General features: G+C 47.6%; 1 protein-coding gene and 1 pseudogene across 4 annotated transcripts in view; one reads left to right on the top strand and one right to left on the bottom strand.

Annotated features, from left to right (window-relative positions):
- The window catches only part of CFAP58 (cilia and flagella associated protein 58), a 178,135-nt gene that overhangs the window by 135,842 nt on the left and 30,218 nt on the right, over positions 1-12,075 (top strand). The window lies entirely within an intron of this gene.
- LOC147035397 (uncharacterized) lies at positions 422-5,032 on the bottom strand (annotated as a pseudogene).

Here is a 12,075-nt window from a genome sequence, read left to right on the forward strand (position 1 = left end):
AGTAAGATTGCCATGTCCCTATCCTAGTGTGTCGGGTCACCAATCTAACAAACAAATTCACACTCTATGTACACTACTTAATATTCTAATTATGGATTTGAACAGGAGGGCATTCAATTTTACTTTTAACACCAACATTTGCATAGGAGCAGAACATTCAAAGGTTCAAAGTTATTTCACGTATTCGCTCCTTCATGCCCCCTCCCGGCAGTATTGTCCATTCACCCCTGAGGGTTTCCTCACTTCGTGGCCTTATTAGCCTCTCACCAGGTGAGTTCAGTCGGCCCAGTGACCTAATCTCACAAAGAGTTCTTCGGCCCACTGAGCCCACAAAATGGCATGAATCTTTGGCTGCAACGGCCCACAAAATGGCACTTTGGCCTCAATGGCCCACAAAAACGCTTTGGCCCATATGGCCTACTCACAAGTAGCAGCTGGCAACAAGCCCTGCATTGGATAGCAGGTGACACAGCAATGGTGGCACGGTGATATCGATGGTAAACAATTGCAGTTTGGAGGTGTTCTTGAGGATGTAGGTGGGTGTGATGACCTCAGACCAGGTGAGATGGAGTTTACCCTTAACCTTCCTTGCCTGACTTGCTTTGGCAGGACTTGTTTTGGTATGGTCTTCCTCATACGTTCCCATTTTTTTTTCTCCCTTTTTTTTTCTTCACTGACAGGATGGTGTGTTTCTTACTCAAACGTTATCTTCGTGGGTGTGTGCTCATGACATACTGGTGGCCTCTCTGCCACTTGGAGAGGGTGGCCTAGCCTGACCCTTGCTAACAATTTTCCCATCAACATTACTCGTACCAGGTGTCACGCATGAATGGTGCGGAGAGTCCATCAAACCCAACCATTTACTTTTTGCTCTGAACAACAAAACAAACCCTGCTATGGCTAAAATGATCCTAATGACCCATTTTTTTCCCGACCTGGCACTCTGTTCCAGGGGTTTCCTTAGAAGCCGGTTACCGGCGACCCACAGCCATCTACTCAGAGAAAAAATGTCAAAGGTCGCCGCCTACTTCAGCGCCGATTTTTCGATTTTTTATTTTTTTTTTTGGTCACCACAAAATCTCTACACCCCCCTGTTTTGAAATTCGAGATGAAAACACATTAGTATTTCGATAAAAGCGGGCTTACTTTTACTGTTAGTACTCTCGCCAGGTCTAGCACAACACTGGCCTAAAAATAACACAAGCAGCTAAAACATGCCTCCTGCAATAGATAATTCTCTGCTTTAGCCTCGTTTTGGACTGTTGGCCTGATACCCTGATACCATACAGCAATGACCTCAAGAAATTAAACTTTGTAGGCCTCGCAGTTTCGGTTCTGAAACGATGGCATCGAAACGAAAATCCCTGTTTGACTTTGGATTTTCGAAGAAGTCCAAAGACATGGGAGGTAAGCTTCTGGCCATCAGTAATTGGTCTAAACTTGCACTCTTGCAAGTGCGACGTTGTTGTTGTTTCACGAAACATGTGTTTCACCTTGTCCATTTTGAGCTTTTGTCAAGTGATGCGGCTCCAAAATACATGGCCACCCGTTGTGCCTTTTTAATTTATAAAGTAATTAGCCTATAAGCTTAAAGCAGCTTTTGTACATGTTATTATTCGTGGTTATTTGCACTGAAAATCGCCGTTTATTCACTGAAGTGAAGTCCAAGTATGAGCAGCTGTGAACCGGCCAACTGAATACTGGTACCGCAGGTACATGCATGTACCATAGACTTGAACTAACTATACAGTATAGCTGAATTTCAGTCAACCAGTCAACCAGTCAGTCAGTCAGTATGTTAATGCAAGTATTGGCCTAACCACCTGTTTTTGTAGAGTTTTTTCCACCCCAACAGCATGATAATATGAGAACCATTTCATGTCAGAAATCATGCTAGAATGCATCTCCAGCCATCTAGGATCCTCCGGGTTCGAGGGCCCTGGGCGGGCCCTGGACCCCGGCCATGCAGCTGTGCTCGCTTCACTCGTGGTGATGGTAACCTGCTACTTTTCAGTGGTAGCCTCCTACTCCAAAAAATAAGGAAACCCTGGCTGTTCCATTCTATTAAACCTGGGCAAAGCCCTTATTTGTCTTTTTTTTCATTTGGTGGTGCCAGGCAAAACTCGCTGGCTGGGGAGTGTGACTACTACTAGGTCTCTTTGCCTGCTTCCAATTGGGGGTGGAGGACACCCACCGATCTCGGGGTTCACCTGAGCATGCTTCTGGCACTCCTAACTAAGGGGTGGCTTTCTCTAGCCCCCATACTGTGCTCTCCTAGCACCCATACTGTGCTCTCATAGCAACTACACTGTGCTCTCCTGGCACTGAACCCTACCGTGCTCTCCTGGCACTGAACCCTACCGTGCTCTCCTGGCACTGAACCCTACCGTGCTCTCCTGGCACCTCCGACAGCCTTCACCTGCCAGGAACCCCCAAAGCCCTGGTGCCCTCTTTCCCGACTCATCAACTTCCAATACCATGTCACACTACCAGCCAGTATCCCCATACCTTGGCCTGCACCTACCCCTCGCAGTCCGCCTGCACAATGCAACAGCAGCCAGAATCCATGTCAAATCCTCTAAGTCCCCCTAACCTACACTAACTTGGTTCGGAGACTCCTACCGACAGGGTACGTTGTTCACACTCACTCTCCTCATTTGCACAATCACGCCATTCACCCAAACGCTTTAGTCATTCATTCCACAGTGCCACACACCCAGTCCACAACACCATCCAACACCTTTCACTTTTATGTGAAAACAAAAACACACCAGTCCTTCGGATACCACTTGGTCATCAAATTTAACTGATACACTTTTTCATAAAACCACAATCAATTTGTCACTACGTCCGTCGTCCGCTGGCCTCCTCCACACTGCCCTAATCGTTTATTTCCAACAATTTAAACGAAACATCAAAATCTCTTCACCAGCCCATGGAACCTCTGCACGGCTCCAACCAGGCATTTCAATCCTTCCTCAAACAAGCCACTCTTTGTCATCCACTTGTTTCAGGTGTGTTTGACGCTCTGCCTGCAATGTCTCCACCACTTTTTTTCAATAGTCACCCAAATCCGCTCGTGCCACTCTTATCCCTTCTGTCATCTCTCAATTTGCAACCACTCTCTATAATTTTCAATCAAAATTTCTGACATCCCAATATGGCCTGCTTCTTTGGCTCATTGGGAGGGAAGTGAGGGAACGAATCCCTCATTTCCCATTACATGACCCCGCCGCCTTTCCACCACGGCTCATAGGGGTTACGTCTCAATTGGGGTTGTGGTCCACCCCCTCCTTTTCTCCAGGGTTCGCGGAAGTCAGGTAAACCCCAATCGGGGGAGCGCCCCCCCTCTTCTCCAGGGTACATGGAAATCAGGTAAACCCCAATCCGAGGAGCGCCCCCCCCTCTTCTCCAGGGTTCACGGAAATCAGGTAAACCCCAATCGGAGAAGTGGCCTCCCCCTCTTCTCCATAACTCCTTCAAGACAGATAAACCCCACTCAGATAGCCAAACCCCTCGTGTGCTCAGAAAGGTTTGAAGACCAAGTGACACACGCCAGTGCCACCCGCTACTCATCTGCGCTCCACCCCAAAGCTCCTGTGAGGCTGAGAGAGAAATTAAAATCCAATTTCTAAAGCCTGCTCCTGGATGCAGCACCTCTAACTCTGTAAGAACCCATGCGGAGTTGTCCATTATGGTTGTCCCCTGTGTCAAGTTCTGTCCTGGTGGCATTTCTATTTCCCATGTCACCACTCATTCCACGCTCAGGACTCCCACACACAGCAGGCTGCATACATTCCAAGGTTATGTGTTGACATTCCACACCTTCAACCTTGCCGGCGCACTGACCAACCGCCTCGCACTCCAGGGTTACATTCCCGAACGCCACGTGAGTACCCACACACGTTTCGGCCTCGGCAGCACATACCGGTGCTGTAGTCTGGAGTGTGGGCTCACAGCATTCATTCACAGGCACTCCACATACACATTCAGGGGTCACGCATACGTGCACCCCATCGGGCAGAGTCTCTTCATTAACATAAAATTCAATTTCTACCTTAAACTCATCGTCCGCACCATGTATGCATGTGCCCACGTACCTGCTTCGTTCCAGAGTCACCTCTGCCCGGTCGCTTCTCTCCAGCAGGTTGCTCATCATCGGTTCGCCACACTCCTCTGGGGCTGTCAGCTCCACATGCTGGACCTGCTCAAAATGTATTTCATTCGTCAAGAACCCCGTATGCTCCCTCAATGTCTCCATCACCAGGGTTTTCTCTCATTGTGGTGTCATCCGACGAGTGATGTCAATCGAGTCCCACACCACTAACATTCCTCCCTGTGGTGATGCCACACCTCCCATATTATTGTGCTGTTCTACTTCCTGGCTCCATTTTCCTTTCCATTTGAGTCGTTCTTCCTCTCTGAGCCTTTTTAGTTGTTTGTTATCTTTCTGGAGTTTTTCCATCTCTGTGTACTCCAATTTTGCTCTCTCCTTTAGTTGGTCAATTTCAAATTCGTTTTCTTTTTGTTTTCTATCCCACCCTCTCTCATGTTCTTCATTCTCCAATCTCGTCGTTTCTTTCAATTGGTTGTTTTCCTTTTCCTGTTTCCTTTGTCGTTCTTTCACTATCTCCGCGTACTTCAACCTTGCTTTCTCCTTTAGTTGTTCTTGTCCTTCTTTTTGTTTCCTCTCCCACTGTCTCTCGTGTTCTTCCTTCTCCAATCTCGTCGTTTCTTTCAATTGGTTGATTTCCTTTTCCTGTTTCATTCGTCGTTCTTTCACTGCTCTTTCTTCCATTTCATTCTTTAATCTTTCCTTGGCTTCTTACTGTTCGATCTGCACAGTGTGGTTCCTTAACGTTTCATTCTCCGTTCTCTTTCTTTCCTCTCTTAACATCCTCAGCTCGTTTTGTAATTCCCTCTCTTTGCTTTGGTGTTTCTGTAATTCAGAAGCTTTTTCCCATAATTTCTTGCTCATCTCCGCATACTCCAACCTTTCTCCCGTTTTTCCTTTTCCAGCTTTGTTTTCCATTCTTCCTCCAAGCTCTTCCTATCCTGGGAGTTACTAATTTGCTCCTCCTCTATTCTTTTATTCAGTTCGCTCTTCTCTTGTTCCAACTTATGGGTACTCTACTCTACTTTCCTCATTTCTCCCTGTAGTTCCTTGTAGTTTTACGCATCCGGCGTAAAACCTGTGCCAAATCAGTATGCGGATCATAACGGATGATCCGCTGTGGCGACCTCTAACGGGAGCAGCCGAAAGGAGAACATGTATATATATGTATATATATATATATATATATACATATATATATATATATATATATGTATATATATATATATGTATATATATATATGTATATATATATATATATATATATATATATATATATATATATATATGTATATATATATATATATATATATATATATGTATATATATATATATATATATATATATATATATATATATATATATATATATATATGAGCCTGGTGTTGGCGCAGTGGTTAGGGCAGCGGCTTGGGATCCAAAAGGTCCTGATTTCAAGCCCCGTTGGGCCACTGAATTAATACACCAGACGGTTGACTCAGCCTGTCATCCTTCCGAGGTCGGCGAAATGAGTACCAGTATACTGGGCCGGTGTATACCCCGGTTAAAATAGGTATACCATATCCCTGGGTCGTAAGAGGCGACCAGGGTTGCGTCAGGAAGGGCATCCGGCGTAAAACATGTGCCAAATCACTATGCGGATCATACGGATGATCCGCTGTGGCGACCCTTAACAGGAGCAGCCGAAAGAAGAAGAAGAAGAAGATATATATATATATATATATATATATATATATATATATATATATATATATATATATATATATATATATATATATATATATATACATATACATATACATGTAGATATATATTGTTGCGGCCATGGGTACCGAGGCACCAGCTTGTCACTCAGGGGGATTAATCCCCGGTTGACCTCGGAAGAGCCGGACCAGGGGCCACTGCTCACAATTAAAGTTGTGGCATGGTGGGTTGTTTTACAACCACGAACGCCACCCAGCTAAACATGATTTCCAGTGTCCACCATCTAATTGTGCCGTTTAACTAGAGGTCATGTGGTTACCTGAGCAGGGAGCGCACCCTCGGCAATGCATCAATGTTATCTCGATTAGATTTTAATTAGGGCAGCCGAGCGTTTTAACCGCTGGTGCGTGCCGACTATTTTTGGTCAAATCTCGAGTAATTACCTCCCAGTCTATCAAGGTTCGGACAATGCTAGCAATGGAAGAAAAGGACAAACACGGACTGGTTGGAAATCGACAAATGTTTTATCAATAATAAAATAAATAAATGAAAATAACTTTTTATTTTCTGAGGTAAATAAAGAATAAATTCATAGCAAAATCAATCAAAATGCCAGGAAAGAGAGAAAGAGCAGATGCTTATCGAGGGTTGACTTACTTACAGCTAAACACAGACAAGGGTACCCAGCAGATCATTCAGGGGGAGAAGAAGAGTTGTCTCACTCACCAGAGAGTAGTTTGCCGTGAAGTGAAAACGTCCGGAAATGTGTGCGTGCGTGTCACGTCCTTCACCAGCACCCAGCCCTGCCGTGCACCCTCTTGCGAACAGCCTTGAATGCCAATCGACGTCTGGGAGGGCACCGAGATCATCTGTCGCGGGTTTAGACCCTGGTGCTGCGACACGGGCAGCTTCTCACACTTCACTAAACTGGTGACGTCCAGTGACCCACACGGTCCGTTGGTGACTGACCCGCGCCTCACACATTGGTGACCGACCCATGCCTCACTCGTTGTCGGCACTGCTCACACCCACACGCGCACCACACACTCGCTTGCTCAAGCACCGGGAAGGACGAATTTTCTCGTTGGAGCTGGTTAGGCACCCACACGCGAACCACACGTTCGCTTTCTGCTCCTCTTTTGCGCGCTTACACCAGCTTCTTGCTCGCTTCTCGTGCTTACTTCTCTTGCTTATTTCTCTCTCCCTGGCTTTCTTTTCGTTATTTTCCTCCCTGCTCTAACTTCTTTCTCTCTGGCTTTCTTTTCGCCTCAGAACGGACCTCCAATTCATTTAATATCTGCGGGCCGTCTCGGCGGGCGCAGGCCGCCCCAAACTCACCCGCCCCACTTGCGCACGGTTACCATGATGACTAGTGCGCTCTCAAAAAAGGTGGGCATCGGCGCTCGCGAAAGATCGTTGTTGAGGAAAAATAAGGGCGCGTGTCAGAGCTCGCGAAAGAAATGCTGAGAAAAATAATGGCGGGTGTCAGAACTTGAGAAAGAACGTTGTTGAGGAAAAATAAGGGCGGGCGTCAAAGCTCGCGAAAGAACTTTGCTGAGGAAAAATAATGGCGGACGTCAGAGCTCGCGAAACAAATGTGTGTAAACCTGTCTGTCGTAAAGAAAAAAAGCTTCCCATAAGAGAGGGGATCTATTCTTTACCCTTCTCAACACATCACATTTAAACATCAACTTGAAGTCCACACGAGGTGGAGAGGTTCGAGATAGGCTCTGGGTTTCTGGGTTTCAGCTCACCTGTCCTCCGAGCTGGAGCTTGTTATTAAAGGCCTCTGCCACCATTTATTGGGTGTGTGTGTGTGTGTGCGTACGTGTGTCCGGGGCCCGTCTAATAAGTAGGAAATTGTTAAGTGCTTCGTGTGCTGTAAATGTTTGCATCGCATTTCGTATAGTCGGTCGTTGTTCTTTTGTCGTGCTTTTGTTGCTTGTATAATTGCACATGTGTTTTGCCTTGTTTATTTGCATACATGCTTTATTATAATAAATGTCCTTGTGTGAATGTAAACCTGTTCGTTGCGTCCTCTTCCCTTAATTTAGCTGCCATCATACACTCGGAATATAGTTGGTTTTTAAATAGCCGGTGAAGTGTTCGGGTCCAACGGGACTGCGCGATAATACCCCGCTCGGTTATCCCAAAAGGAAGCGAGCTGCTTAAGCGGCTCGTTTCCAAGCGGTCCCGTTGAGGTACAATCTCTCGGTCACCTACCCACGCGAATAATTAGGTAAATCGAAGATTTGGCGATCGGACACTGTAGCGTGGGTAGAGTGCGGACAAGGTTGTGGTGTGGTTACAAACAAACCCGTGGCTGGTTTCCGGCGTTGATCCGGAAAGCTGGATTGGATTGTCCGTTCGGTGGGCGAAGCGACTGCTATTGGCTAGACGCGGTCGCTCGCAAGCCGACGGGCGGGAAATCTACAACACTGGTGTCAGGACGTGGGGTACAGATTCATCCCCTCCACACTAAATTAACGGAACCGGATTTAAATTATTTCTGATACGCAAGATGGCAGTTCAAGGCAAACGGGAGCAGGGGGTAATGAATTTAGAAATGTTAGAAATCATAGCTCAGGGCGAAATGACCATGCAGAACATGCCCATTATGCAGGTTGAACACCCCCCACAAACAAATGCAGAGTCCGCAATGGGCGCAGTGGCAGGGGGCGCGGTGTATGACACCCCCCTCCCCTCCTCCGTCAAAATCCCTCCTCAGTCCCTGGCAGATCCGCGCCCGAAAATGGCGAACCGACTGCCACGTGGTTATTTGACGTAAGAGACATGCTCAAGGCGTTGATGGGAAAAATGGAGACAAATATACAAAGCAAAATGGATGGCATGAAGGAAGAGATGAAAAACGAAATGAAAGAAATGCGGGGTGAAATGCAGCACATGGGGCTGGATCTCCAGGCTGGGCAAAAGACAATCGTGGCAATTGTGAGGAGTGAAACGCGGGCAGTGGAGCTCAAAATGGCGACGCCATGTGCTGTAGCGAGCGAGCTGAGGGGGAGTGGGGACTGTGTCGGCCCCGCGGTGGAGGACAAAATAATACGGGAGACGTGTTGGACGAGATTCGTAACGGCAGAGAGAGTGACGGTGACGGAGAGGGAAAAATTAAAAGGGGAGACTGAAACGTGTAAGACGAGACACGAGGTAACGACGGCAGAAATAATAGTGGAGACGAAGGAAACAAACAAGGTGACGGAAACGCAAATAGTCACAGAAACAGAGACACGGGAGATAGAGGATGAATTGGACGGGGTGGAAGAAACTAAAAACGAACGCACACACACAGAGGTAGTGAGGGACCATGAGGCGGAGCTCGGGGAAGGTGTCGTGACCCGGTGCAAGCACCTGGATAGCCTCCTTCAGGAACGAGGGTAGGGAATGTGCCCCCTTGAAGCAGATCATGACCAGCTGGGTCTGGTCGAGCCTTGCGAGGTAGAGGGGGCGAGTGCTCTGAACGGGTGCACACGGAGCTTGGGGGTTATGGAAACCCCCGGGACCCCTTGTGGTGGTGCTAATTCCCAGCGTGGTTGTTCCGGTGTGTGTGGTGTCGAAATGTGTTGGCGAGTGTGCCGAAATGCTTGCTTTCCAGCACGCATGATGTGGATGGATCACCGTGTGGGGATGAAGCACCGTGTGTGGATGAAGCACCGTGTGTGGATGAAACACCGTGTGTGGATTAAACACCGCGTGTGGATGAAACACCGCGTGTGGATGGAGCACCGCGTGTGGATGGAGCACCGTGTGTGGATGGAGCACCGTGTGTGGATGGAGCACCGTGTGTGGGTGAAGCACCGCATGTGTATGAAACACCGTGTGTGGATGAAGCACAGTGTATGGATTAAACACCGTGTGTGGATGAGGCACCTTGTGTGGATGAAGCACCGTGTGTGGATGAAACACCTTGTGTGGATGAGGCACCTTGTGTGGATGAAGCACCGTGTGTGGATGAAACACCGGGTGTGGATGAAACGCCGCGTGTGGATGGAGCACCGCGTGTGGATGAGGCACCGCGTGTGGATGAAACACCACATGTGGATGAAGCACCGCGTGTGGATGAAGCACCGTGTGTGGAAAGAACTGCGTGTGTGAGTAGTATGGTGTGTGTGAGTGAAAGGCGATGTGTGAGAGAGACCACGTGTGTGAGGTGGCTGTATGAGAGGGAGATGGCGGTTAGCATGCGGGAGACCGCAACCGCATGTCCTATTGTAATGGTGAGGTGTGTGAGCGTCGTGGCATGCAGGAGTGTGCGCGTTGAATGGTGACTACGACTGCGACAGATGAGTGACAAAAGCCGGGTAGCGGCCGTAGCTGTTTAGAGGAATGTGCCGGATTGGTACAGCAACGAGTGCGGGGTCCGTGCTGTGCTACGCACGAGGCCGCCACGCGCGCGTCTGCGCGAGTGAAATCCGGTCTGGAAACGTCAGCGGTGGATACAAGCCGATCCCACGGGACGGACAGAAGTTAGGCTGGAAATGTGAATTCGGATCGGACGGGTTCTCCAAGCGAGCGTGTGTGTAAAGTTCCATGTGGCCTGTACTGCACGCGAATGGATTGTCCGTTCGGTGGGCGAAGCGACCGCGATTGGCTAGACGCGGTTGCTCGCACGCCGACGGGCGGGAAATCTACAACAATATATATATATGTATATATATATATATATGTATATATATGTATGTATATATATGTATGTATATATATATATATATATATATATATATATATATATATATATATATATATATATCCACTCTATATATATATATATATATATATATATATATATATATATATATATATATGTATATATATATGTGTATATATGTATATATATATATATATATATATGTATATATATATGTGTATATATATATATATATATATATATATATATATATATATATATATATATATATATATATATATATATATGTGTATATATATATATATGTATATATATATATATATATGTATATATATATATATATATATATATATATATATATATGTATATATGTGTATATATAGATGTATACATATATATGTCTTCTTCTTCTTCTTTCGGCTGCTCCCGTCAGGGGTCACCACAGCGGATCATACCAGCGGATCATCCGTATGATCCGCATCGTGATTTGGCATAGGTTTTACGCCGGATGCCCTTCCTGACGCAACCCTGGTCGCCTCTTACAACACAGGGATATATATACTGTTGCGGATTTCGCGCCCGCCGGCGTGCGAACGGCCACGTAACTCGAATCGCGGCACGTCGCCCACCGGACGGACAATCCAGTCATGACCCTCTCGGACTAACGCCGGGAACCAGTCACGGGTGGACCTTTCGGTCTCACCGCGATCGAGCCAATCAGCCCCCACGTGGGATAGGGTTGCTCGCCAAATTCGACCTACCTAAGTACCCACGCGGAGGGTAGACCGGGCGATCGCACCTCGCCGCAGGTCGACTTCGGACACGGGCCACTTAAGCGACCCGTTCCGTACTATCAGAATAACCGAGCGGTGTTATCGTCGACCTCGACGGTTCGATTAATTATCGGGCGTACTCAGCCCACTACCAACCCTTTACGTGAAGCAAGATGAGGATTCAATGGGAGAAAAGACGAAGCGAAGCGGGAGAACAGTTCAACAATAAAGCACATTTATTCGCGGCACACGGGAAGCACACAAATACAATTCCACCAAAAGCACACAAAAAAAAGAAAACACACTTCCATTTACACAAAAAGCAAATATAAAAGTGAAAACAATGCAGAGCTAATACCGACTACCGAGCACACGGCAACACTTATACAATTCTACTTCACAGACGGCGCCGACAACACATACCCAAAACCAAGGAAAAGAAATACCCTCAAGAATGAGGCAGGCCTGAGGCCGAGACCGGGTCGCGCCTACCCGTCTGGTGATGAGACGCGGAGCGGCGATGGCCCCGCAACCCGCGGGCCTCGTGGACGGTGTCTGGTAGGGGGTGGGAACGGGGCCCCCTTGGTCGCACTATCTCAGCGCGGGGGGAAACAGGAGGGGATTGCTGATGCTCGGGGTATAGAGGATCTTTATTATCCCTGGTGTGCGTCTCCACCTCGGCCAGGTCGCGCTGCCGGCCTCCCTCGGGCGTGCAGCTCCTGGCACCGACGCGAGCACCCCCTCCCTCGTCCGACTCTCTTCAGCTTCTCCAGCCACTGCAGGCTTCGGGCTCCAGACTTCCACACTCGTCCCCCCCGTTC

The sequence above is a fragment of the Eptatretus burgeri genome, chromosome 1, assembly GCF_056783735.1.
Source record: "Eptatretus burgeri isolate ZD-2024b chromosome 1, Ebu_testis_v1, whole genome shotgun sequence".
Lineage (NCBI taxonomy): Eukaryota > Metazoa > Chordata > Myxini > Myxiniformes > Myxinidae > Eptatretus > Eptatretus burgeri.